The sequence below is a fragment of the Macaca mulatta genome, chromosome 1, assembly GCF_049350105.2.
Source record: "Macaca mulatta isolate MMU2019108-1 chromosome 1, T2T-MMU8v2.0, whole genome shotgun sequence".
Taxonomy (NCBI): domain Eukaryota; kingdom Metazoa; phylum Chordata; class Mammalia; order Primates; family Cercopithecidae; genus Macaca; species Macaca mulatta.
The window spans coordinates 123,998,163-124,004,592 of NC_133406.1; the positions used below are offsets into that span (position 1 = coordinate 123,998,163).

Consider the following 6,430-nt stretch of genomic DNA (forward strand, 5'->3'; position numbering starts at 1 on the left):
CTCTCTCATTGACCACCTCCCTGTTCCCAATTCTTTTTTACAAAGGAAATAAAAACAACTTCTAAGTCATCTTTGCAGGAAAGAAAAATGCATATACTAGAATATTTGAATATTTATATATATATTTTATTTACACTAATGATCATGTAAAATGTTTATTATTCTGCACTTTGATGTTTTAGGTGTTTTCTTTTTACCTTATGTATTAGAATCTTCTTGACTTATCAATAATAACCTTGAATGTAAATGAATTATATTTCCCATTTAGAAGATAGAGACTGGCTGAATGGATAAAACGACAAGACCTGACTGTATGCTACCTCCAAGAAACTCACCTCACCTGTAAAAACACTCAACTGAAAGTGAAAGGCTGGAAAAAGATATTCCATGCAAATGGAAACCAAAAGTAATCATGACTAGCTATACTTATATCATACAAAATAGACTTCAAGTTAATAACTGTATAAAAAGACAAAGAACATTATATATAATGAGACCAATTTGGCAAAAGAATATATAAATTATAAATATATATGCACCCAACAGTGAAGTACCCAGATACATAAAGCAAATATTAGATCTAAAGAAAGAGATAGACCCTATTACAATAATAGTTGGGGACATCAACACCTCACTGTCAGCATTGGACATACCATCTAGACAGAAAACCAACAAAGAAACATCAGATTCCAACCACACCATAGACCAAATGGACCTAACAGAGATTTCCAGGACATTTCACCCAACAGCTGCAGAATACACATTATTTTCATCAGTACGTGCAACACTCTCCAGGGCTGACCATATGGTAATACACAAAACAGGTCTCAAAAAATTAAAAAAAATCAAACTCATATCAAGTATTTTATCTGATCATAATGAAATAAAATGACATCAAAAACAAGAGGAACACTCAAAAGTATTCAAATACATGGAAATTAAACAACATACTCCTTAATAACCCATGGGTGAAGGAATAAATTAAGTATAAAATTTAAAAATTCCTTGAAACAAATGAAAATAGAAACACAACATACCAAAATATATGAAAAGTAGCAAAAGCAGTATTGAGATAAGTTTATAGCAATAAATGCCTATATCAAAAAACTAGAAAGATTTCAAATAAACAACCTAAAAACTTCAAGGAACTAGAAAAACAAGAACAAGCCAAACCCAAAATTAGTAGAAAAAAAAAGAAATCATAAGGATCCAAACATTAATACACAAAATTAAGACTAAAAAGACAATAAAACAAAAATGTTTTTTAAATATTAAAAAATAGACAAACCATTAGCTAGACCAATAAAGAAAAAAGAGAGAAGATCCAAATAAACACAATTAGAAACAAAGAGCGACATCACAATGGATACCAAATAAACACAAAGAATCACTAGAGACAAATACGAACAAATATACACCAATAAATTTGGAAACCTAGAGGAAATGGATAAATCCCTGGATACATATGCCCTACCAACATTGAACCAAGAAGAAACAGAAAAACTGAATAGACCAATAACAAGTAACGAGATTGAACCAGTAATGAAAAGTCTTCCAAAAAAAAAGTTCAAGATTGGATGAATTCTGCTGAGCCTTTCAAGAAGAATTAATACCAATTCTTCTCAAACTATTTCAAAATATTGAAGCAGAGAATTCTTCCTCTCTCATTCCATGAGGCCAGCATTATTCTGATGCCCAAACCAAACAAGGACACAACAAAAAGAGAAAACTACAGCATCCCTGGTAAACAGAGACACAGAAATTCTCAACAAAATACTATCAAACTAAATCTAACAACACATCAAAAACATAATTCACCATGATTAAGTAGGATTTTATCCCAGGAATGTGAGGATTGTTCAAATACACAAATCAGTAAATGTCATACATCACATCAATAAAATGAAGGACAAAAGCAATATAATCATCTCAACAGATGCAGGAAAACCTTTTGATAAAACTCAACCTCCCTTCATGATAAAAACTCTTTTTTCTTTTTCTTTCTTTTTTGAGACATGGTCTCACTTTGTTACCTAGGCTTGAGTGCAGTGGCATCATCATGGCTCACTGCAGTCTCCACCTCATGGGCTCAAGCAATCCTCCTGCCTCAGCCTTCTGAGTAGCTGAGACTACAGGTGCATGGTACCATGCCTGGCTCATTTTTTTTTTAATTCCTTATACAGACAAGGTAAAAACTCTTAATAAATTAGGTATAGAAAAAAAGTACCTGAACATAATAAGGGCCATATATGGAAAACTCACAGCTAATATCTTATTGAATGAGGAAAAGCTACCACTCTCATCACTATTAGTCATCATAGTACTAGAAGCCCTAGCCAGGGCAATTAGGCAAGAGAAAGAAATAAAACGCATCCAAATTGGAAAGCAGGAAGTCAAATTGTCTCTCTTTACAGATGACATGATTATATAAACCTAAAGACTCTCAAACAAAACACTCAGAACTGATAAATGAATTTAGTAAAGTTGCAGGATACAAAATTAATATACAAAAATCACCAGCATTTTTATACATGAACAATGAGCTAGCTGAAAAAGGAAATCAAGAATAAAATCTCATTTACAATAGCTACAAAAAATAAAATACCTACAAATGAATTTAACCAAGGAATTGAAAAATCTCTACAAGGAAAACTATAAAACATGGATGAAAGAAATTTAAGAAGATACAAACAAATAGAAAGACAGCCCCTCCTCATGAATTGGAAGACTTGATATTGTTAAAATGACAATACTACCCAAACAACAGATTCAACACCTTACCTATCAAAATACCAAGGACATTCTTCATAGAAATAGAAAAAAAAATTTTTTTTTAATTAGCATGGAAACACAAAGGACCCTGAAAGGATAGCCAAAGCAAACCTGGGCTAAAAGAATAAAGCCAGAGGTATCACACTACCAGACCTCAAAATATATTTTAGGTCAGGTGCAGTGGCTCATGCCTGTAATTCCAACACTTTGGGAGGCCAAGGCAGAAGGATCTTTTGATCCCAAGAGTTTCAGACCAACCTGGGCAATAGTGACCCTGTCTCTATTATAAAAAAATTTTTAATTATTTTTTAAAAACAAAACAAAATATACTACAAAGTTGTAGTAACCAAAGTAGCACAATACTGGCACAAAAACAAATACTCATAGACCAATGGAATACAGAGAATCCAGAAATTAATTTACATATATCAAGCAACTGATTTTTGACAAAGGTGCCAAGAACAATCATTGAGGAAAGGACAGTCTCTTCAATAAGCGGTGCTGGGAAAACCGGATATCCATATGCAGAAGGATAAAACTACATTCCCACCTCTCACCTCATACAAAAATTAACTCAAAATAGATCAAAGGCCTAAATTTAACACCTAAAACAACAAAACTACTAGAAGGGAACACAGGGGAAGTGCTTCAGGATATTGGTCTGGGAAAAGATTTTATGAACAAGACCTCAAAAGCACAAGCAACACAAGCAAAAATAAATGGAATTATACTAAATGAAAAAGCTTCTACACAGCAAAGAAAACAATCAACAGAGTAAAAAGACAACCTATAGAATGTGAGAAAATATGTGCAAGCTACTCATCCAACAGGGGATTAACATCCACAATATGTGAGGAACTCAAACATCTCAACAGCAAAAAAACAAACCATCAAATTGAAAAATGGGTGAAAGATTTGAATAGACATTTCTCAAAAGAAGACATATAATTGGCCAACAAATACATGGAAAATGCTCAACATCACTAATTATCAGAGAAATGCAAATCAAAACCGCAATGAGATATCACCTCACCCTGGATGGGATATCTATTATCAAAAAGACAAAAAATAACAAATGCTGGTGAGGATACAGAGAAAAGGGAACTCCTACACATTGTTGGTGGGAATGTAAACTAGTACAGCCATGATGAAGAACAATATGGAGGTTCCTTAAAAAACTACAAATAGAACTGCCACATGATCCAGCAATCCCATTAAAGGAAATTTATCCAAGTAAAAGAAAATCATTATATTGAGTATGTACAATTATTATTTGTCAAACTAAAAAATTTAAAAACAAAAAAACAATAATAAAAGAAGCTTTCTTAAATCAGAATATATAGATATATGATATTGGTTGCAACAGCTGCAGAATTCCCCATAGTATGACTGTGAAAGGTTTATTTAAAATCTCCCCTGTTGCTGGACATTCAGGTTGTTTTTTGTCTTTGTCTATTACCGACACTGCTACAATGAACATTTTGGTTCGTTTATTTATACAAAAACTATTTGCTGAGCACTTTCTATGTGCCAGGTACAGTTTTATAACCCTACAATATAGTATGACATATATTGACATATATTCTTTTGTGAAGATATCAATAAACAGAAGGAGAATTGCTGCATTTGAGGAAATGTGCATTTTTGATTTTGATAAATATTTCCAAAATGCTTGCTGAAAGGGCTGCAGAAATCTATACTTTCTTCAAGAGTATATGCAAATGGTTAATTTCCCCATTCTTGCCAACACTGGGTATCATCAAACTTTAAAATTTTGCCAGTCTGATAAGCAAAAAAAAAAAAAAAAAGGCTTCTTGTTACTATTTTGACTTGCATTATGAGTGAAAGTGAGCATCTTTTCTTGCTTATTGGCCACTTGTATTTCTTTCTCGATGAACTGCATGTTCCTGACAGCTGGGTGGTTTTCTGTTGAACTGTTGTCTTCCTACAGATTTGTACTTGTTCCCCATAAATTAAGGAAAACAGTCAGTCCTTTGTCATATGTATTGCAAAGCTCTTTTCCAGGTATTCTTTTGTCTTTTCACTTTGTGGTAATTTTTGAAATGCTTCTTGGTAGAGATAACATTCAAGTTGAGTCTTGAAGGGTGAGTGATGATGCTAATTATTAACTCTTGTCTAGTCCTTCTAAGTGCTGAGTGTGTTTCTAAGTACTTTAATATTCGACAACTCATTTAATTTTTTACAACAACCCTAGGAGGTAAAACTGTTGTCATCCCCACTTTAAGAGGAGGAAACGGAGGCATAGAGGCAGTTAAATAACTTTTCCAGGACTTCATAGCTGGTGAGGGGCAAAGACAAAAATCAAAACCCTGAAGAACTATTTGCAAGGTAGTCTGGGAACAGTAGCAAAGACACAGAGGTGAAAATAATACAAAATATCAGACGAATTACAAGGAATTCCCATGCATTTGGCATAAAGATAGGCTGCTTCATGGGGAAGGAAGGGAGACAAAAATCGAGGCCTCAGGGCAGGTTGTGTCTTGGTAAAATGTGCATTAGTCTTGTCTCCTGAGCTGGGGCATAGTTTCCTTGAGTTCAGGGTCCATATCCAGACCCCATATTACATAGCATCCTGCAGAACATATCCAAGCAGATGGGAGAAAATTGAAGTATCTGTTATTGTGTGTGATATGAGGCATTTTATAGGGCTTAGCTCATGACTCAATAATATTTTCTGGGTTCCCTGACTTGATTCATGGAGTGGTCAGGCCTTTTATATACAACTCATGCTCTGTTCTGGGCAAAATGGAGTCTCTGCTTTATGTATCACTGGCAGCAAATGTTTTCTTCAGCTGCTGTCTTCAGTCCCACCATCACAAAGCACATGTCAGGGCTATCTTCCCCGTTCTCAGTGTGATCTCTGAGAGGATAACATAACCCCAAGTAAACATAGTTATTGAGATAACTCTGCCACCCTAGGTCATGTGATGCCTCCAAAGACAGATATAAATAATTTTGGATTATCTGTTCCCCCACAGTTAACGTACTGGTGTTCTTCCTACACAAAGATGATACTAAGCCCTGTGTGATGGGCAAATGATTCTGGAATGACCAAACGTGCATTCAGTTTCTTTCTTTCTTCTTTTTAAATGTTGAAACAGGAATCACTCAGGCTACATCCTCTCTCCCTTCCACTCTCCCTGAGATGAGAGAAGAACCATCATCAATGGCAAATGCAATTGTAGCGAAGTAACACCAAGAGCTGGCTTCACACGCCACAGAGAATGCTGCGCCTCCTCCTCGTGGTTTCTGTGGCTCCTCACGCTGAGCAACCTCTGTAGCCACAAATCATATAAATGATCCCTGAAAGTACAGTGTTTCCATTTCTTACTAATGGAATCGTGCTCTGCTCACCTCCAACTTGACAGTGTTTGGTAGCTTTGTCATGAACTTCTCATTGCTGAGGCAGGAACTATAGGAATATTGGCCTCAGAAGCAATGTGGTGAGGGACAAAGAGTCTAAGATGAGGAACCTAATATTGCATCATCGCCTAGTGGCAGGGATGACAAAACACTGTCACTCCCCACCCTGTGCCCCTGGCAGACATTGCTAATCAATCACGCACTCTTGTCTGCTGAACCTGAGGAGCCTCAGACTCCTCAAAATGGTGGCCCTGAGTCACATCTCAGTTAATTG

At 35.3% G+C, this 6,430-nt stretch overlaps 1 non-coding gene across 1 annotated transcript; it reads right to left on the minus strand.

Moving 5' to 3' along the window:
• Positions 1 to 5,896: 5,896 nt before the first annotated feature.
• On the minus strand, positions 5,897 to 6,112 carry LOC114674729 (small nucleolar RNA U3). Its single transcript, XR_003725845.1, has one exon. It is a non-coding gene; the product is annotated as a small nucleolar RNA U3 (small nucleolar RNA).
• Between the last annotated feature and the right edge of the window lie 318 nt (positions 6,113 to 6,430).